This window comes from Pleurodeles waltl, chromosome 8 (assembly GCF_031143425.1).
Source record: "Pleurodeles waltl isolate 20211129_DDA chromosome 8, aPleWal1.hap1.20221129, whole genome shotgun sequence".
Taxonomy (NCBI): Eukaryota; Metazoa; Chordata; class Amphibia; order Caudata; family Salamandridae; genus Pleurodeles; species Pleurodeles waltl.
Window position 1 is genome coordinate 697,513,572 of NC_090447.1, and position 23,455 is coordinate 697,537,026.

General features: G+C 43.4%; 1 protein-coding gene across 2 annotated transcripts in view; it reads left to right on the plus strand.

The window, feature by feature from the left end:
• APOO (apolipoprotein O) overlaps positions 1 to 23,455 on the plus strand; it is a 769,977-nt gene that overhangs the window by 646,698 nt on the left and 99,824 nt on the right. The window lies entirely within an intron of this gene.

Below are 23,455 nucleotides of genomic sequence, written 5' to 3' on the forward strand. Positions count from 1 at the left end.
CTCTTGAAAAGCACAAAACACACAGTTACCAGTGCTGCAGGTCGAGGAAACTGAAGTGTTTGGTGTTCCTGAGACTTCCAACAGGAGGCAAGCTCTACTCCAAGCCCTTGGAGAACTTTCTCAAGCAGGACACACAGCAAAGTTCACCCTTTGCACTCTTTGCAGACAACAGCAGCAACTGCAGGCCAGTCCAGCAAAGCAACACAGCAAAGTGACAGTACTCCTCCTTCAGCTCTTCAGCTCTTCTCCTGGGCAGAGGTTCCTCTTGATTCAGAAAGATTCTAAAAGTCTGGGGGTTTGGGTCTTCTTCTTATACCCTTTCTGACTTTGAAGTGGGCAAACTTCAAAGCAAAGTCTCAAGTGCTTTCAAGATCCTTAATTGTCCAGGCAAGGCCCCAGACACACACCAGGGGGCCAGAGAGTGCACTATGTCATGGCAGGCACAGTTCTTTCAGGTGTGAGTGACCACTCCTCCCCTCCCTTCCAGCACAGATGGCTCATCAGGACATGCAGGCTACAACCCGGCCCCTTTGTGTCACTGTCTAGAGGAGAGTGGTGAAAAGCCCAACTGTCAAACTGACCCAGACAGGCAGTCCACAAACAGGCAGAGTGACAGAATGGATTAAGCAAGAAAATGCTGATTTTCTAAAAGTGGTATTTTCAAACTAACAATCTAAAAATTAAAGATGAATTTTTAAATTGTGAGTTGAGACCCTAAACTCCATATTTCTCTCTGCTCCCAAAGTAAATCTGTGCTTTAAAGTTATTTAAAGGCAACCCCCATGTTAACCTATGAGAGCGATAGGCATTGCAACAGTGAAAAACAAATTTGGCAGTATTTCACTGTTAGGACATGTAAAACACACCAGTACATGTCCTACCTTAAACCTACACTGCACCATGCCCATAGGGCTACCTAGGATCCTACCTTAGGGGTGCCATACATGTATGAAAAGGGAAGGTTTAGGCTGGGCAAGTGGGTACACTTGCCAAGTCGAGTTGGCAGTTTAAAACTGCACACACATACACAGTTACAGGTTGGATCCATGGTTACAGTACTTCTAAAGTGGGTGGCACAACTAGTGCTGCAGGCCCACTAATAGCATTTGATTTGCAGGCCCTGGTTACCTCTAGGCACTTTACTTGGGATTTACCAGTAAATCAAATATGCCAATCATGGATAAACCAATCATCAGTACAATTTCTATACTTGCACTTTAGCACTGATTAGCAGTGGTAAAGTGTGCAGAGACAATAAACCAGCAAAAAACAGACCTGAAAAAATGGGAGGAAGAAGGCAAAAAGTTTGGGGATAACCCTGCAAAAAAGTCCATTTCCGACAGAAAGACAGCTAGAGACATGTCAATCTGGCCTTCAATTCAACATATATAACTCATGAATGATGACAGTAGGTATTTTATGCCTTCTTATGGAATGCTGGCTTGAGAGAAGACTGTTTCCCTAAGGAACAGTTACAGTGTGAAAGCGGAAAATGACTGAACAATCCCTTTTCTTGCTTACAGTTTGGTGGCAGAGGGGTATCCAGGTTCACTTCTTCCTTCTCATGCCAAATCATTATTTACAATATCCTTCCAAGAGCCCTCTTTCTGTAAACAGGCTTGCAAATCTTGTTTCTTATCTTGTCACATTTGCTGTGCATTCAAAGCCAGGGCAGATGTCAAGTTGTGTCTTCCAGGGACCTGGGTGTTTACTTGTGCCTCCAGTGGACTTCAAAAGAGAGTGTTAAGAGGAGAGAGGAATGCAGTTTTTTTTTAACCAGGGAGAGATAAGTGCCTGGTTTTTGTGGGCACTACTTTTTTCTTTTGTTTCTGCATCTGTTTGTGAATGCAGCTTGGCCACCTTCCCCTATGCAAGCTTCGCGTGACGGCTCTCTTTTTTATCTTTAGTTCGGAAACATCCTGCATTTTATTTGTTAACCTTTTTAGTGATTTCTGCTGCTCCTCAATTATGATTCAACCTTTGTTTTTTTCATTACTAGAAACAAACACAGCATAGGCGCCTGGTTTACCAGGACAGGTTGTTTTATAACGTAGTGCACAATGCTTGTGGAGGTTGTTTTGAAGAATGTTTTGCTGAAAATTAGCTTACTGTCGCTGCAGGGGGAAAGATGGATTGTATTTCACATTACAAAGGCAGCATAGTCCCCTCAGCTAGCAGGCCGAAATGTTTTGTTTTACATTTGTGTCCTTTCACAGAAACAAAAGGATTAGATTGCATTTGACACCTCTAAAGCAATAAAGTTATTGCAAACTTTAAATAAACTGCAGTTTGCTATTGCAATACTGTGTTCATTATCAGCATAAAAACTCTGACGGCGTAATTTAACATTTATGTTGACGGCCAACCTCTCTTGTTGCATTTCATTATTTTTTAATACAGTGCGTTATACCACACTTCTGAACGTACTACACACAGAAAATAATAAAAATAAAATATTTCACCCAAATGTTATGTTTAAATATATATATTTTTAAATACAAATAAAGGCAGCACCCACAACTTGCACAAAGAGGAGTGAGCGCTTTGCATTGAAGTGTGCTCAAGTTAGTCAAAAGGCTTGGTGTCATGCAAGGCTCAACTTCAAGCTACATCCCCACCCCTCCTTGCCCATTGCATCTACAAAATGCCAGTGTTCCAGCAAGCGTAAACAGCAGCTACTTGATAACACAAGTGTTCATTGCATTTATAATGGGAGCCCCTTCACCCTCTTTGCAGTCACAATGTTGTTTTCAATATAGGCAATTCGGTTTTACTGTCTGTGAATCTGTGCCAATTCAAACCAGATGCGTTTCATTGTATCCAACACTGCTTTGTGATTGGACTTCCATTTCTTGTGTATGACTGAACAATTTGTGCACTACTTGTTTGGGATATTGAATATGGATGTTAATAATAGCCCAGTTGGTTCGCTTCTGAAAATTTGAAAGCAAATTCCCAGGCATTTCGTACTAGGCCACCCTGTGTGATTGTGGGCACACCTCTGTTTTTCCTAGTGTCCTGTTTAGCAATCAAATAGGAGTAGTAAAAAAATGCTACGACTTGACTAGGCTTCTCAGACTAACGACAACATATACAGGGAGTGCAGAATTATTAGGCAAATGAGTATTTTGACCACATCATCCTCTTTATGCATGTTGTCTTACTCCAAGCTGTATAGGCTCGAAAGCCTACTACCAATTAAGCATATTAGGTGATGTGCATCTCTGTAATGAGAAGGGGTGTGGTCTAATGACATCAACACCCTATATCAGGTGTGCATAATTATTAGGCAACTTCCTTTCCTTTGGCAAAATGGGTCAAAAGAAGGACTTGACAGGCTCAGAAAAGTCAAAAATAGTGAGATATCTTGCAGTGGGATGCAGCACTCTTAAAATTGCAAAGCTTCTGAAGCGTGATCATCGAACAATCAAGCGTTTCATTCAAAATAGTCAACAGGGTCGCAAGAAGCGTGTGGAAAAACCAAGGCGCAAAATAACTGCCCATGTACTGAGAAAAGTCAAGCGTGCAGCTGCCACGATGCCACTTGCCACCAGTTTGGCCATATTTCAGAGCTGCAACATCACTGGAGTGCCCAAAAGCACAAGGTGTGCAATACTCAGAGACATGGCCAAGGTAAGAAAGGCTGAAAGACGACCACCACTGAACAAGACACACAAGCGGAAACGTCAAGACTGGGCCAAGAAATATCTCAAGACTGATTTTTCTAAGGTTTTATGGACTGATGAAATGAGAGTGAGTCTTGATGGGCCAGATGGATGGGCCCGTGGCTGGATTGGTAAAGGGCAGAGAGCTCCAGTCTGACTCAGACGCCAGCAAGGTGGAGGTGGAGTACTGGTTTGGGCTGGTATCATCAAAGATGAGCTTGTGGGGCCTTTTCGGGTTGAGGATGGAGTCAAGCTCAACTCCCAGTCCTACTGCCAGTTCCTGGAAGACACCTTCTTCAAGCAGTGGTACAGGAAGAAGTCTGCATCCTTCAAGAAAAACATGATTTTCATGCAGGACAATGCTCCATCACACGCGTCCAAGTACTCCACAGCGTGGCTGGCAAGAAAGGGTATAAAAGAAGGAAATCTAATGACATGGCCTCCTTGTTCACCTGATCTGAACCCCATTGAGAACCTGTGGTCCATCATCAAATGTGAGATTTACAAGGAGGGAAAACAGTACACCTCTCTGAACAGTGTCTGGGAGGCTGTGGTTGCTGCTGCACGCAATGTTGATGGTGAACAGATCAAAACACTGACAGAATCCATGGATGGCAGGCTTTTGAGTGTCCTTGCAAAGAAAGGTGGCTATATTGGTCACTGATTTGTTTTTGTTTTGTTTTTGAATGTCAGAAATGTATATTTGTGAATGTTGAGATGTTATATTGGTTTCACTGGTAATAATAAATAATTGAAATGGGTATATATTTGTTTTTTGTTAAGTTGCCTAATAATTATGCACAGTAATAGTCACCTGCACACACAGATATCCCCCTAACATAGCTAAAACTAAAAACAAACTAAAAACTACTTCCAAAAATATTCAGCTTTGATATTAATGAGTTTTTTGGGTTCATTGAGAACATGGTTGTTGTTCAATAATAAAATTAATCCTCAAAAATACAACTTGCCTAATAATTCTGCACTCCCTGTAATATGGTAAGCAGGTCACATCACTCAGTCACCAATATTATATAAAATATCTTGATGCTTTTAGTAACCCACAAAGCGTCACATCACATAATTCCACACCATGTCACATAATTCCACTCCAGACAATTTTACTCCTCGCCATACAGTTGTACTCCACGTCACACAATTGCACTCAACGCCAAACAATCCCAGTCCACACAATTCCACGCCACACAAAGCCATGCCACTCCCCAAAAACATTTCCAACCCACTGCAAGTAAGTCTTTGCCACAAAATTCCACTATTCCATACCACATAATTCTATTCAATGTAGATTTTCCTAGTAATTTATGAAGGAAAGTCTTAATTTTATTAGACACGGAGGCGAGTATTATGCATTCTTTTCTTACTTTATTACAATAGCAGTCAAGAACTACAGTTCCCAAAAGGCTGAGCAACAGGCTAGCCAATGGGAACAAATCATAGGCATGTACTGCACCAATAGAATGACACCAAGTACCATAGAGTACACCCTTGACTGCAAGCGGCCCCCTTTTCTTGAGTGAGCAGGTCAAATAGAGTCATGAAACAAAGGAAAGATTGTTCCAATAATAGCCACAGCGAGAATGAAGGAGAAAAAGTCTTGAAAACAGGAAACAAGCCAGGCGTAGTTTGGGGGAAGACCAAGCTGGTGATGGAAAGACGTCCGAGGAATATGTGGTCCGGAACACCATGTAGAAGATGAATGAAGGTTGGCATCATCCTGATGAAGAAGGTAATGCAGGAGTCGGTGGGAGGGAGAAAAAGATACATATTAGTAGAAATAGCGGTGGGATAATCGTCACCTCTGTGTCTTTAATAAAATTAAGACTTTCCTTCATAAATTACTAGGAAAATCTACATTTTATGACAAGACCGGAGGCTCCTATTATGCAAGTTTAAAGCATATCAGTTACTAAAGAAGTTGCAGTTTTAACAGGTTTACAATAGAACGTTTTAAAGACGTTATCATTGGGCCAATCAGCAGCCCTGAGAATGTCCTCTAAGCTGGAGCCTATTGAAAAAGCTTTGGATGCCATGGCTCCTCTGGAGGATTGGGCTCCAAAGATGGAAACGTCGATACCCGCTAGGGACGTAACCCATTTAACCCAACGGGCCAACGTGGCGGAGGATACAGGTTTATGGTGTTTACGAAAGGAAATGAACAATTGATGGAGAGAGGACATTCTGAGGCTGAGAGTTCTTTTTTCGTATTCTTTTAAGCAAAGGCCCACACAAAGTTTTGGTTTGTAAGGAAAAAAGGGATAGAAAACAGTATGTACATTGGTTTTTGTGCGTTTTGAAATATGAAAAAGGACGCCAGTAGGCAAGAATTGGCGGGAAAAAACATCTAAAGATTTAACATCATACACACGTTTAATGGAAATTAAGCACAACAACATGGTTAGTTTAGCAAAAAGCATTTTTAGGGAAAGATCCGTATTGTCCGGCCGTGTAAGGAACAAATTGAGAACTAGAGATACGTCCCAAAGGTAAGAGTATTTGGAAGCTGGAGGCTTGGATAATTTTACTCCCTTGAGAAGGCGACAGATAAGAGGGTGTTCCCCTACAGGTTTGCCATCAATATGTTGGTGATGCATGGAGATAGCAGATCTATAGAGATTTATAGTTCTATAGGATTTACCAGAACTGGCTTGGGCAGCCAGGAAGTTAATGATTAAGTTCAAATCTGTTGAAAAGGGATCGATACATTTTCCCACACACTAGCCTGTCCAAAGAGACCAGGCTGATTTATAGGCCTTCTTTGTGCTGGGAGCCCAGGCGTTACTAATGAGGTCTGAATCTTCTTCCGAAATAAGAGTGGTTGGTCGAGGCGACCCGAGACCCTCCAGGCTGAAAGAGTTAAAGAATTGTTGAGAACAAGATTGTGGGGAGATCCGGACGGATCCAGAAGGAGGGACTGAAAAACTGGGAGAAGGATCGGGAAGTCCGAGGATAGTTCGAGAAGGGGAGGAAACCAAACCTGGGACTGCCAGAAGGGAACCACAATGACTATAGAGGCTTTTTGACGTCTTACTTGTGCTAAAGTTCTGTTGATTAGATTGAATAGAGGGAAAGCATAATTGAGAGATTGGGACCAATCCTGCAGAAATGCGTCTGTTGCCAAAGCGCGAGGGTCCGGAAGCCAACTGAAAAAGAGTGGAAGATGAGAATTTAGTCGAGAGGCAAATAGATCTATGTGAAAAGGACCCCATTTGTTGAGGAGCATTTAAAAAACAGACGGAGGAAGTTTCCAGTCGCTGGTATCCTTGAGATGGCGGGAGTGCCAATCTGCTATTGAATTTTGTGAACCCGAAAGGTATTCTGCAAGAAGAGAAAATGTGTGGAAGAGGCAGAATTCCCAAAGGCTCTTTGCTGGGAGGGCCAAAGGCTTCGATCTGGTTCCTCCAAGGTGATTTATGTACGGAACCGCGGAAACGTTGTGCATGCGAAGCAGGATAGAACCCTGAGCTTTGTTTTTCGTGAAACGTTGAATTGCAAAGGAGCCGGCAAGCATCTCTAAACAGTTTATGTGCAATTTGGACTCCTCTGTTGACCATATACCGCCAGTCGATATTGGTCCACAGCGGGCGCCCCAGCCCTTGAGGCTTGCATCTGATTCTAACAAAAGATCGGGCGCAGAGGGGAAGATGGTTCTGACGTTCCAGGCGCCTAAATGGTATATACACCATTGCATCTCTAACCGGGATTCTTCGTCTAGAGCAGTGGTCTTCAAACTTTTAATGCCGCGCCCCCCCAGTTGAAAAATAAAAATCATTGGGCCCCCCTCAGAATTTTTCACAATTATTTTAGAAAGATGGCAGTGTTTAAATAGGTCTAAACCTATTTAAACATTGCAGTTAAGTACTGTTACCTTTTTAAAACTGCAATAACATGCTTTTGCTTAAAACAAAGGCATGTTATCTGTATAATATTTTTCTCCAGAGTTTGGTGCCCCCCCTGGGATCACTTGAGGCCCCCCAAGGGGGGCCCGCCCCCCAGTTTGAAGACCTCTGGTCTAGAGCAATAAGGTCGGAAAATGCCAGCCCTTTGCGAAGACGTAGGATTTTTAGGTGCTGAAGGGCGCGGTAATGAAGAGGACCTGGAAATATGGCCTGAATGGAGGAAGAAAGACCTACCACTCTTGCCAGAGATCTGAGAGAGATTAGATCTTTTTGGAGCGTTTGGGAAAGCTCTTTCTTGATGGAGGAAACCTTTGAAGGAGGAAGATGGAGGGTAGCAGAAGTGGAATCTATTTGGAAACCTAAGAATTCTATCTGTTGGGAAGGAACTACTATGGACTTTTCCAGGTTTATAAGAAAACCGAGATCGGTGAGCAGAGAAGACGTAAGGTGAAGGTGAGAACGAAGGGATGACACATTCTGATGCATGATGAGGATGTCGTCCAGATAAATTATGAGTCTGATACCTAGTAATCTGAGATGTGTCACTACCGGTTTCAGCAATTTTGTGAAACACCAGGGGGCTGAGGAAAGGCCGAAGGGAAGAAAACTGATAAGTTTTTGAACGCCATTGAAATTGTAAGAATTTTTTGTGGGAAGGATGGATTGGAATAGTTAGATAGGCGTCCTGGAGATCTAAACTCACTAGCCAGTCGTTTTGAAGTAAGATGTCTCTGAGATGGACAATAGTTTCCATCTTGAAATGCCGATATATTACAAATTGGTTGAATGCTTTGAGATTGATTACTGGCCTGAGTTTTTTGTTTTTCTTGTGAACAAGAAACAGGGACCTCATGAATCCTGATGGATCGGGAAAGGAAGGTTGAATAGCGTTTTTGACTAGAAGAGATTGGACCTCTGTGGTAATGAGGGAAGACATTAGATGAGAACATTTTGGAGGACGCGGGAAGAAAGATTGAAAGGGAGGGGAATCTAGTTTGATGCAATAACCTTGGGCTGTATCCAGAACCCAGGGATCTGAGGTGATTAAATGCCATTTTGGGAGGAAATACTTGAGACGCCCTCCCACGGGAAGGCCAGAACACAGGCTTACCGTGGGAATTATTGGCCCTGGAGAAACTTTGTCCGTGGTTGCGGAAACCTCTGGACCTCTGAGGGTAGAATTGAGGTTTGTACTCTTGCACGCTGTAGGAGGAACTGTAGGAACCTCTTGTGCCTTGATTTCGGTAGGTACAGCCAGTAAAGCGGCGCCTGACTCTACCGGCCCGTGCGAAAACACGCTGATTGAATACCTTATTCAGGGATTGTTGTGCTTTATCGATAGAAGAGAAAGTGGTAACATAGGGACTGAGGTCTTTAATGAAGGAACCCCTGAAAAGTTTGCCGTAATTTTGGATGCCGGGATTCCAAGGAAGCAAGGTATGCCAGTTTTGGGTCTAACTTGAGGAGTAAGTCTTTTCTCCTCTCGTGGATAATAGCCAAATTGGCGTTTCCCAAAAGGCAAAAGGCTCTTTGTATCCAGAGGGAAAGATCCAACGGTTTAATCGGAGAGTCATCCAATCTGGCAGATTCTGCCAGGTCAAAAATCCGAGCAAGTGGACCCACCACGATCCTTACCGAACTTTGTAAAGAAAGTTATTAAGGATTGGTCTATGCAGGGGGTAGCAGTGAAGTTGGATGCTAAAGAAGGTCTTGGACACTCGGATTTTAACTTTGCGCGGGTTTGTTTGTCCAGAGGGGGAAGTAGCTGAGATTAATTGTATTTCCCTACATGAGCCATTCAGTGGAATTGGGGTGATGAATTAGAGTAGGGTCAAACATGGGAACTCCATCAGAATCCATGATGGCAGAAACGTCAACAAGAGATTGTTTAAATCGTTTAGTAGGAGGAGAGGAGTTAAAAAAAACTGTCATCAGGCATATCAGCATGGAATAAATCATCCGTATCATCATCATCATCTGTGTCCAATATATTAGATATAACAATCTTTTTAGGCGCGTTATCAGTGTTCTTTGATTTGAACTTGCATTTAGAATGAAGTGGAGAAGAAATGTTGGTATTTTTTGTGGTATTTTTTGTGGAATTCCCCTCCTTAGAAGGAGGCCTGGTAGGAACCACGTCCTCAATCTGTTGTGAGGAAACCTCACAGCGCCTTTAGAGGCTTTCTTTAAAGACAATTTTCATTTTCTGCTTTCCCCCACAGAATGGGCCATAGAATTGGACACCATATGCTTGACAATTGTTTCGATATTTTTGACATTTTTTCCATTGAAGCTTGTAAAGCTTTATTGACAGAAGCCTGAATAAAAATATTTAAATCTTGTTTAAATATTTCCTCATCCTCATTCAAAGCAAGCATGAGAGGAGAACTGTCAGAATCCATGCTGACGGTAGAAGCAGGAAAATATGGCCAGTAACGAGTTAATATGGAAAGAGCTGCAGGAACACACAGTAGATAAACACTCCCCTCAGGGAAGGAGCCAAGCTCAGGGTGAGGCGGAGGAAAGGACCTGCTGTCCTGGAGGAAACAAAAGTAACTGCCAGTCTGTGCTTGGAGTCAGGAATTGTAAACGAGCAAGCGTCCGACAGACGCACTCAAACCCAAAAAGGTTGTGCCCTTGAGGAGAAGAGTTGGACCGCAGGTAAGGAAAACGGTCAGATAGTGAGGAAGCGAGCGTCAGAAAGGTGCGTTTTGAAGGAGGACCGCAGGTCAATGGCAGCGGTCGGATTAGTGGGCTTTCAGTGCCCGGAGACGCCTTGAGGGAATGCGTAAGCGAAAAACTGGAGAAGGGGAAAGGCTTGTGTAAAGCGCGGTCGCGAACTGCAATGAAGGGCCAAGCGCGCGCGGCGGTTGGAACGACTGTTAAGGGAGACGCCGAAAGGCGTGTAAACGGGAGTGGGGGTAGAATCAACGTTTAAAACACTGGAACAGAAAGCTATAGGATGACAAAACTGAATTAACTATGAAACTGCCAAATATAATCATACAGTTAATACAATATTGGAGAGGATAAAATTAGTACTTATCTTGACTGCGAGCAGCAAGAAAAGAGGACTGCTTTCAGTCAAGGGTGTACTCTATGGTACTTGGTGTCATTCTATTGGTGCAGTACATGCCAATGTTTGGTTCCCATTGGCTAGCCTGTTGTTCAGCCTTTTGGGAACTGTAGTTCTTGACTGCTGCTATTGTAATAAAGTAAGAAAAGAATCCATAATAGGAGCCTCCGGTCTTGTCATAAAATTCCACTCTGTCCCACACAAACTTCATGCTTTATAATTCTGCTGTGTGCCACATAATTTCACACCTCCAGTACAAGCACCTAATTCCACTCCATACCACTTAATTCCACTCCACATAATTCAACTCCACGCTACATAACCACACTCCATGCAACATAAGTCCACTCCAAATAATTCTACTCAAAACGCCACATAATTACACTCCACTCAGCGCAACACAGTTCAACGGTACACAGTGCCATGCCACACAATTACATGCTTAATTCCATTACATGCCACATAATTCCACTCCACATTCTGCCATGCAGCACCACATCATTCCCCACCACGTCACTTAAATCCAGTCAGTGCCACACAATTCCACATCACATACTGACACTCTGTCACACAATTGCACTCTGTCACTCAGTTGCGCTCTGTAACAATTTACACTCCATTTCACACAATTGCACTCCCCATCACACAGTTCTGCTCCATGCCACACAATTCCACTTCACTCCATGTTATTGCACATCTGACAATTATACTCCACGTCACATGATGCAGCGCTACACGATTCCACGACACTCCACATAATTCCACGCCAAATAAATGCCCACCATTCTACATAATTTCCCTCCACAGCATGTATTTCAACTCTGCATAAATCCACTCTACGCCACAGAATTCCACTCCTTGCCAAACAGTTCCACCCTGCGCCACACAAAATAGACTCCATGACACAATTTCGGCTCAGAGCATCAAAACGCCACTCCACACTATTCCACAAAGCACCACGTTTTTTTCACACAACGTAATTCCACTCCACACCATATAATTCAAATCCACACACTAGCACTCCACAGCACACAGTTCTCTGTTTCACAATTCCTCGCCACACAATTCCATGCTACACCACATACTTTCAGACTGTGCCGCATAATTCCACAACACAATTCCAGCCGAAGCCGCACAATTCCACTCCACATATTACCACCCAACGCCACATAATCTCACTACATGCAAAATAATTTTGCTTCACACAATCGCATGCCATATGATTGGATTCCATGCCACAGAATATTGTGCCACATAATTCCATGCCACACAGTTCCAGGCAACATAACTCCAGTGCGTGCCAGATAACCTCAGTGCACACAGCACTACATAATTTCATGCCATACCACATCATTAAATTCCATGCCACAAATTCTGTGCTGCAAAATGCCACTTTATGCCACATACTTTTACTGCACTCTACATAATCCACTCCAGTCTATACCTCATAATTCCATTCACCCAGTACAATTTTATGCCACACAATTTCACATATGTCTACTCCAATCTACATAAATCCATTCCATTCCACATAATTCAACACCACATAATTCCACTACACACCTCATAATTCCAGTTCTCACTCCATGCCACACTATTGCACTACATGCCACATATTTCTGTGCCACACAGTTCCATGCCACATAATTCCACAGCACGTAATTCCACAAAACATAATTTCATGTCATCCCACATAATTGGACTCTACTGCACACAAATCCACTCCACATAACTCCACACAATATAATTCCACATTGCCCCACATAATTCTACCCTGTGCTGCATAATGCCACTTCACATCATTCCATACAGTTGCACTCAATGTCACACAGTTACACTCCACGCCAAACTATTGATCTCTACACAATTGCACTCTGTTGCCACACAATTCCTTGTCTAATAATTTCACTCCATGCCACAAAGTTTTACGCCAAATAATGTCACTCCGTCACCTAATTACACAGCACATAATTCCATGAAACATAATTCTATTCCACATGACATAATTTGTCTCCACTACACATAAACCCACTACACTCTTCATAATTCCACTCCACTAAACATTCCACTCCACTACACATGATTCCACTCAACACAACACGAATCACACACCACACAATTTTACACCACGCCATACAATTATGTGCCATGCCACACAGTTCTGTGCCACGCCACTCAATTCCACATAATTCTAGTTCCCAGCACAATTCCACACCACCTAATCCCACACCACACCACCTAATTCCATACATCCTTATTCCACATCAAGGCACATAATTCCACTCCATGCAACATAATTAATCTCCACTGAATTGCACTTCATGCCTCACAATTGCACACCACACAGTTCCATATCACGCAACACAATTTCACTCAACTTTGTGACACATAATTTCACTCTGCAACATAATTGCACTGTACCCCACATAATTCCACTTTATGGCACATATTTCAACTTCTGTCAATGCCACACAATTCAACACAACCCAGTTGTTTCACTCCACACTGTATAATTCCACATCATGTCAGCTAATTCTACACCATATCATTGCCTAAATATTTCTACTCTGTAGATAAGTTATCACTATTGCATCCTCGTATCAACACATCAATTTATTTTAAACAAAACAACAAATATTACTCGGACTGAGGTTGTAACATAGGCCTTTGACTTTATTTCTTTAGACCACTGCACTCTATACCACTGCACTATAGTCTGCAACATTGCACTCTATTCCAGTGAACTTTTTGTCTCTGCACTCCACATGACTATACTCGACGCTGCTCTGTTCCACACCACTCCACAGCATCCTACTTCATTAAACTGTACGCAAATCTACACTAGTCTGCACCACTCTACTCTACTGCAATCTACACCACAGCAGTGTACTCCCCTACACTTTATGCCACTATAGCCTATGCCAATGTACTCAACACCACTATACATCTGCACTTTACACCACTCTACTCTGCACCACTGCACTCAATGACACTATACTCTCCACTCTATACCTCTGCACTCTCCTCCACGGCATGTACCTTATGCCATTCTACCCTATACCATTGCACTGTGCACTGCTCTATGCTGCAGTATACTCCATACCACTGCACAATACTCTGTGCCACTCCACACCACTCGCCTCACCACTCTACTCTTCAGATTTTAATTCTTAACTCACGCCGTCGCTCATGACTGAATAATGAAACAATAATAGCCATTTCATAGCAGTTAATTATACATTTGTAATACTGTACAACCATAGTGCTGCACATCACAGCTAAAATAAACTGTGCCAATGCTTGTTTGCATTTCCTTTTCCTCCGTCTGATGGTATTCTGGCTAAGGTTGTGCGAAGAGCCAGTGAAGTTGGTGACTGGAGTGTGGCACTGCAGGCTTGTCGATCACCTAAATAATGTCTTAGGTTTGTAATGAAGCGCAAAAGACACATTGGTTGCACTCGCTTTTGAAACTAGCCACGAGTGCGGTAGACCTTGTTTTTGTACCCTCAGTCGTTCCCGGCCTAAGGGTTGCTTTGGTACATGACTGCAGGTTATGTGGGTGCCGGATGACGCACATCTCTTTACAGTTTAGATTACGCCAACCACCAACAGAGTCAACGGTATTGATATTTGTAGCCATATTTTACCACTCACATTCCGTTAGTCTCTGTTACGCTGTGGGTTCGGTTGAAGGTGATATTGTCTCATCTCTGTCGTAAGCTGGGTTTCTTCACCTCTAGACAGTCAGTTGGCTTTTGAGGACGCTCTTTGAGAGTCTCAGAAGTGGTTGGGAGGCATTGTGATGTTGGGTGATTTTGATTCCTCTCCTATGCTGCTTAAAGTCTGGTAGAGCCAGCCAGGAATCACTGGATGTATGGACTTGTAGTTTTTGAACAGGAATATGTTGCATATAATATTCTTCTGGTCTCATGGTCCTGTAACCAGTGTCTTTATAGCATTACTAATTCACGGTCTGATTTCAATTCACGTCTTGATTTTACCCCCAGGATGTCTGAGTCTGATTTATACTTGGTCTCCTTGTATAATGTGAGAGAATATGCTCACATCCTTTGGCTTGCCTTATTGTTTATCTTTTTCTTCTTTTTGGCTGGCCAAGGGATCGGCCAAAAATGAGTGACTGGCGCACAGAGACGTGCACTGGGGTGTGTTGCAATACTCATTTAAACAGTTGTGCATTATCCATTCCATGTCTTTTTTGTTTCTCTAATTCAGGCTGACATTCTCAAAGGCTGTGGATTGCAAGATTTTGGATGAGTATTTGGTGCATATATCTATGACCACCAGTACATTTCTCCCATCAGGAGGGAGGCAGAAGTCTCCTCTGAACTTGATCAAACATGTATCCTCTGTAATTACAGATCGGGTGAACAGCAGAGACGAGACGAGAGAGGAGGAGAGAGGAGTTCGACACACGACGCTGGTCGACGCTGGTGCCGGGTGGCTCGCGTCGCGGCTGCTCACCACGAGTGCGAGGTGCGCGTCCGGCACACGGTTTGCTGCCGCCGCCGCTAGCCGGTGTCTGCAAACAGCAGCGGAAAACAGCTCGGGAAGCCGGAAAAGCCGGGTGAGCTGCTTCTGTGGCGGGCGCAGTCGGGGGCTGCTGCTCCGCTCCGAGGTGCATGGTCCGGGGGCTGTAGCTGCTGGCTCGGGGAGAGCAGTTTCCGTGAGCTTCCGTGAGCAGGCAGGCGTGACCAGGACTGCTGCCTGTTTCTTCACCAGCGCCTCTGGGGGCCCTCAGTTGCGCCGGTTCGCTGTAACGGTGCGGACTACGGCGTGGTCTGGGCACAAGGAAAAGCCAGAAAGAGCACCAGAGGAGTACCGGAGTCCCAGAGTCCCTGAGTCCCAGAGCACCAGAGCACCAGAGCACCAGAGGAGCACCAGAGGAGTACCAGAGGGGCACCAGAGGGGCACCAGAGGAGAGTTTGGGGTTGCCGCCCTACCCTGCTACCATATGGACTAGGTGAGCCAAGGAGGTGAGCCAAGGAGGTGAGCCAAGGAGGGTATCCGTTGTTTTCAGCCACCGTAGCCACCACAGCGGCACCTAGCCATATTTAGTTTCTCTGACCTGACCTGACCTAAGGAAAATTACCTGACCTAAGTGACTTAAGCGACCTAAGTGACCTAAGTGGCTCCTGTGGCCAGTGTCGTGGCCGTGAGTGGATCGAGAATGGGCCACATAAAGTAGCGCATAAAGTAATGCAGTGCATAAGCAACGCATAAGTAGCGCAAGTAGGCGTAAGTAGTCGCCTTTACAACAGAGACAGAGAGGATCAGAAGGGGCCAGATAGAGAGAACCAGAGAACCAGAGGAGGCCATTAATTGACATATTAAACTGCGCTAGAGGGATAGATATCATTCGAACATCACGCTTTTTGTACGGCATACTGTGCATACTGTGCGTCACCACACAGCAAAGCAAGCAAAGCAAGCAAAGTCAAGCTCTACATTCTAGAGAAACGTCCTACAGATCCCGGAAATTGTTGAAGTTGCTGATCCATTCAAACAGTAAGACTTCAAAAATGGTTGGAACAAGAGGGAAAACAAAGAAAGCCAGAGAGGCCAACGAGGCACTCAGTTATCCAGTAAAATCCCAAAGACCAGAGCAGGAACCCAACAGCTTACAAGATCTGGGGCAAGACCTGGGCCCTAGAGCCACTAAATTATCCCAGGGGGAATTTATAACCCAAGGAGTGGTCACAGCAGAGGCCGCAGCAGCAGAGGACGCCCATAATGGGATTCCCAATGATGAAAGCAAACCAGGAGGGACACCCGAAACGGCACCAGGGTCTATGCTGTCTATGCGTCTAGTTCATACCGACTCTGATGATATGGGGCATGTATCACTGAATGCAGGTGAAACGGTGGGGGGCCTTGTTAGTCCTCTGCATAGGAAACAGCAGTACATACCGGCGCACCTGGGCTCAGGTGGGGCCAGGGGAGCAAGGGAAATTAAATCAAAGATAAATACTATTACCAACTATTACAACCATATAAATCTAAATTCTGATTGGCTGCAGAAGCAAACCTTTAAAGCTTGCGACCTCCCATCACAGCCATCAGGGGAAAAAGGTGACAATAATGTGGAGGGCGAGCTGGAGCTCTTAGAGACTGGGCATCAGGATTCCTGTTCATCCCAGCAGCGATCTGTCCGATCATCACGACTACCCTGTGGAACGAACAACTCTTTTGTGGGTAGCAAAGTGGGGTCAATTAGTTCCCCAGAAAGGGGCAGTTTCTCGGAAGAACAAAGACAAAGAAAAAGAAAAAGTAATGAATCACCTCATCCGGAAGCCCAAATGGGACCACTACATTCTGGGAGCTCTCCACTGATATTCCCTTTACTTCATCTAAAACTAGAACCTACAGTCCTTCAAAATGCAAAGGGGCCTGAAACAGAACAATCATTGCAGAAATATTCACATAAGCTCTCAACACCACAGCTTCATCATGGGAGCCAAACTGTAAAAACGAACCTAACGTTGAGCAGATTTGATCATAGTTCTTTTAGTCTGGAGCTCTCCTCGCCTGACAACTTCGTAATTGGTAGTATAGAGCCCCAATTAAACAGTATAACATTGGAAGATTTAAACCTCTTGGAAGGCAGCATAATGCTAGGTCATAGAGGAGAGGACGATAAGAACTCAGAAGGCCAGACAAATAATGAGCAAAGTGAGCAAACCTGGGGAAATAGAGACGATACCTCATTAGATCAACCAATTTTAAGCATCATGAAAGTTATATGCACAACATTGGACTCAATTGCAACAACGATCATGGTCCAGTCTCAAAAATTTGATGATCAACTTGAGCTAACTAAACAATTTACTAACTCATTACAGACCATAGATCATAGGATGGCCTTAGTAGAGGGTGTAATAAGGGAACATCTGTTGCACCAGGCAGTGGCTGAAAAAATGGACATGATGGACAGGCAAGTTTGTGGCCCACTGCTGGAAAAATTACTGGAAGTTCCGAAAGTAATCAAAGACATAATCGAAGATTGCAAATCTAGTCTCAATAACACACAGGCGTGTAATCACGAGTCAGCAAAAACAGAATCTAGAGTAACTGAAAGACCAATAGATAGTGAAGACAAAGAAGGGCCCTTTGGCACGGGACGAGACGAGTGCCCAGACGCAAAAACCCACATAGACAAGACGGAGAGAATCAACAAAAGTCCTGTATCTGCAATCGAAATCTCAAATACAGTAGAAAAAAGGACTCTGAGTAAAGGGCATCAACAAACAGGTAGACGGAAATACACATGGAAAAAAGCTAGAGGAAACAACAAAGTATCAGCAAAAAAGGCTTTAAATATGCCGAAACAGGCAAGCCCAACAGGGCAGATCAGGAACACAGGCGATGAGTTTACTCAACAGCAGCCTAAAGATCAGTGCATCAAGCCCGAGAGTCTCGAGAAACCAACTGACAAAGATATTAGTTTTATAAATAAAAATCCTGGATTATTGTGCGATAAAAGCTGCACCCACCATTCTCATATAAACCGAATCCCCATTGGCCCTAGGGGCTACCAAGCATCTGGGTACGACTTAGACAAAGGAAATAGACCAGAAAAAGACTCAGGTTCAAATCACGGGATCAATGAGGCAAACGATCCCTTAGTCAATGGACAACATAAATGGAGCCCAGAGACAACAAAATCAAGTACCGGCATTGATAAGCACCTCCCAGCCATAAAAAGAGATCACTCAATTCAGGCGCATTATCCAAATACAGTAGGAGTCCATAATGGAAAACGTCAGCAGTCTCTGAACTTTATCATCGAGGGGGTAGAACAAGAAAATAGCAAAAGTGAAAACGGAAGGGCAGAGAGCCCAGAATGCACAAGAAGCGAACAAAGTACAAGAAAAACCATGTGCGTGGATAATACAATAGCCCCGGTTCCCGCACCTCGGTCAAAAGTAAAATACTGCTCTCAGGCTAGCTCTGGAAACCACAACTTTAGTAGCCAGCCAGGGTGGGTTACTGATCCACCTGCTCCACCGCGTCCAGTGCTTGACTTGGAAACTAAAGGAAAAAAGGATAATTGGCCTCCACAAAGGCAACCTTACGATGAACTTAGGAACAAAGAGTTGCAACTCGGGAGGGAAAAAGGCCAGGTAGAACGAACATTGACTAGTTGGGCAGCTACTATTTACAATAAAGCAAAGGAAGATAATCAACCTCAAGGAAGATGGTCACAGGGAGGTGTCGGGCAAACCAAGATTCGCACTGAAATAATTAAAGAGCCTGACGCCACAATTACATTTATTCCCGAGTACTCCTCAAGAGGAAGTCACGACATTCTAAATAGGACTAACATCCTACATTTGGTCAATTCTTTGCCAGCTCTGCAGAACGTAACAACTAAAGACCTCCTCTCAGTAAGATTTATGCAAAGGAAAGAATCGGAGAACGGGGAATCAACAGAAACAGTCTGGGCTTCACCTTGGATAGTAGAACAGATTCTAAAATGTTCTAACATGATGAAGACATGGGGAATATCTACTGCTATTCCACAAAAGGAACCATATCCAACAATATTTCTTGAAAAAGCTCCAAAGCAAAATGTGTCGGGCAGGCAAGAGGCAGAAGGCAATTCTGGTTCGATACTACAGGGAGCAATTAGTTCCAAACAACAACTCCCTGAACGAATAAACCTGAGTAATATGAGGTTCTGCCTGTCTGTTAACTCCCCTAGAAACAGCAGGGGCAATCCCCCACAGTTGCAGAATGATGAAGAGCAACCATCTAGAAATTTGTAGCAACAAATGGGTAGCTCAAATATAAAAAATAGAACTAGTCCCACATTAAAAATCTTAAGCTGGAACATTGCAGGCCTAAAAAGCAAAATGGAAGATAAGGATTGGGTTGAATTTATTAAACAGCAAGACATCAGCTGCTTCCAAGAAACTTGGTCTACCAACGTCATTGACCTAGACGGGTTTTCCACTTTTTACATACCTGCTATCAAACAAAAAAAAGGAAGACCATCGGGAGGTCTGACCATTTGGATCAGAACTTCACTATTGGGAAACTCAGCTGTAACCCATGCCATATTAAGCAAGGAAATCCAGACGCTTGCAGTAAAACATGAGGAGTGGTCACTTGAAATAGTAAACGTGTACCTCCCTCCCGTTAGCCGGGCCCAAGTCATGCCTGGTGTGCGGCTCCTCGAAGATCATATCTCAAATAAAAGATCTAAGGGTTGGAGGAACCCAACACTAGGTCATGCGAATAACCGTCCCCCTCAGTTTTGTAAAACCCTTCTTCTAATATGCGGCGATTTTAACACTAAACCCCATTCTATTCTTTGGGATGAACAAGTAGTAGAGGAAGATCACGCTTGGAATATTCCAACGCCCCTCATCCAACATTGCCAAGATTCCAAAAAAGGGGAACTAATCTTTGAAGTACTAATAGAAGGCGGAATTCGCACAGTAAACGGAAGAACCAACTCAGACAGAACTTTTAAATCTACCTTTCGAACTGGAAAAAGACACAGTATAATTGACTATATGGCAATAAACATCGAAGCCTGGCATTATGTTATCGATATGGAAATAAGGGACAGGATCGAGAGTGACCACGACCCATTGCTAATGGAGATAATCCATCCGGACGCAAGCCTGGGGAAGGTTGAGTTTCCACTTAACGGAAATTGCTTAGCAATAACCATGAGACCAAATAGGAAAAACATACTAAGGTCGAACGTGGACGAACCCTATTTGAGTGTACCTAGTCAAACCTGGTTCCTATCACTTAGTACATTATTAAACCTACCAGTTAATGAAGCTTTACCCCTACTGGATAATTTTAACAACTTGCTACTACAAACAACAAAGGAAAGAACTAAGCATCCCCAAACTAACCCTAATACGATGGAGGGCTGGTTCGATGAAGAGTGTTTGAAACTAAAAAAGACACTATCGCAAGCACTAAAGAATCGCCATCTGAACAACCATAATGAGCAATACTTTTATGAATGCAGGCAACAGTACAAAAAATTACTAAGATATAAAAGGAAGACATTTCCACATAAGCTCTGGAAATCCCTCCTGCAGGCAATATCGGCAGGAAACTGCAAAAAGTTTTGGGAGATAGTCAGATGGGGATGCGAAGGCCCTTCGAAGAACCTAGAATTGAATATCAACCCACAACTCTGGGTAGAGCATTTTACCGCCTTGTACCAGGAAGAGGCCAAGACGGCATCCCGGAGTATGAATAACTCAACCAGCCTCATCCAAGGACTGGAAGGTAGTAACCAAAGATCAAACAAGGGAGTTCCACTTCAAACGACCTATGTAGCATCATCAAAAAGTTTTATTAGATCGTCAAATGGAACCCAGAATGAATTAGTCCCAAACGAACTCCTTGGCACAAATGCCACGCAAGCAACCCATTCTATCCCTCGTGCAATGGAGCTGACACCGGAATTCAGCGAGAAAGAGATTAAACAAGTTATTCTCCTTCAAAAACCGTATAAGGCTGCAGGCCCAGACGGCATACCTTCAGACGTTTATCGTAATCAGTTAACGTTATGGCTGCCTGCTCTAACACGCATATTCAACAGTATTTGGCACCACGAGGTAATTCCGACCTCTTGGAAGAAATCAATAATTGTCCCAATTCACAAAAAAGGACCTCGGGACTTGGTGTGCAACTATAGGCCTATCTCACTGCTTGACAGTGTTGGAAAAATCTTCGCCAAATTGATCCAGCTGCGTTTAGATCAATGGCTGGAGGATGGAGATTTAATATCGACACACCAAGCTGGTTTTAGGAGAGGCCAAAGCACAATAGATCAACTTTTTAAGCTGAATATGATCTGCGCGAAATACGCCACCCTAAAAGATTGTGCATTATATCTGGTCTTTGTGGATCTTCAAACAGCTTTTGACAGCGTCAATCGCCAAATATTATGGCAGTTATTGTCAGAAATGGGCATACAGGGGAAAATTCTAAGGCTGTTAATTCTACTGCACACAGGGAATACTGCTAGGGTTAGATATTCCACGAGAAATGATTATACAGCAGAAATTCCAATCCAGCGTGGCGTAAAACAAGGATGTGTTTTGGCCCCAACCTTGTTTAACTGTTATATAAATAAAGTAAGCCAAGATCTGAGGGAATTAAATCTGGATGTGCCAAAACTAGCCAATGAAAGTATACCTATCCTGCTTTTTGCTGACGACGCTGTATTACTGGCAAGAACAGAGATAGCAATGCATCGTCTACTTAGGGGTTTCGAATCATTTTGCACCTCAAGGAGCATGGTAATTAATGAGGAGAAAACAAAGTTTATGATTCTCAACCCAAAACAAACGATGCATTCGACCTTCAGGGTAAACAACAAGCCCTTGGCTCGAGTGACCACCTATGACTACCTGGGTTGCAGACTGGACGAAAAACAGACATGGAAATCACAAATCTACAAAAGTAACATCTCCTTGGCCCAGCACGCCGGAGCGGTACTTAGATTTGCTAAAGCCACAGGCAACCATTCTGTGAGTTCTGCACTGCTTGCTTATAAAACCAAAGCAAGGACGGCAGCACTTTACAGCGCAGAGATTTGGGGATTTAGAAAGACCCCATTAATACAAGTAACTGAGAATAATTTCCTACGCCGATTACTTTGTTTAGGCACTGCCGCACCAATGAATGCGTTGAGAACTGATTTACAAATGAGAAAGGTCGAGGATTACATTGCACTGGCCCCGATAAGATATTGGATCCGTATCTGGGCAAAAGAGGAACTCAAACCATACAGAGAAACACTCATGGACATCATGAAGCTACAAAATTACCGAAAATTGCCTTGGTTTAAACACATCTCAACTACCCTGGTTGCTATTGGCCAAGAAGACCTCTGGCTTCATCCAGGGAAAATCAGAAAGCCCAGTTTATCTGTCATTAAAAAGGCATACTGGGACCAAAAGACTCAGAGTATGTGTGAGACACTTAGCCCTTTACTCAAGAGGTACATTTTGCTCAACCAAGAGCTTAAACCAGCAATTTTCATAGACTGCATCTATCCGGAAGAAAAAAGGGCTCTCTATTTTAAATTTCGTATGGGTACATTACCAGTGATGGCGGTGACTAACAGATGGCAAGCCGTCTCACAGTGCGGATCAGAATGCTGTCCTTGCCTTCATGGTGGCCAAGAAACATTATCCCACTTCCTTTTATTATGTCATTTTACGCTTAAACTCCGCAAATTGTACTTACGTCCGCTTTTTAGATCATACGGGATCAGGAAATGTAATGAGGCGGAAGTGCTTTGTATGCGATCAGATGAGAAACATATTGTGGCGAAGGTTTCAACTTATATATTGGAAGCGTGGAAGTTACGTTCATCAATGTACTCACAGTTGGCCTAAGTATAATTACTTGTGTTATCCTAGCTATCATTAGTATGAGACATCGCTGAAGGTTGCTGATTAAACCAGGCAAGGTCCTGGGTTATTATTATACTGCTGGCAGGTATCGCAAGAACCCAAATGATTAGTGCAAGAATAGGATATTTAAATTTTAGATCTATAATGTTTTTAGAATAAGTAAAGAGTCTTATGCCAATTATGGCTAATAATCAAGTTTTATGATATTGCAGGGCATATTGGATTCACCTAGGGCCACGTAAAATCAAAAACTCAAGTATAGTTTTTCTTTTTTACAATGTTTTATTTAATGTGATTTTATTGCGTGTGATGGATTGATACTTATTGTGTATTATTGTTATGGCCGGATAGGCTGACAACAATTAAATAAATAAATAA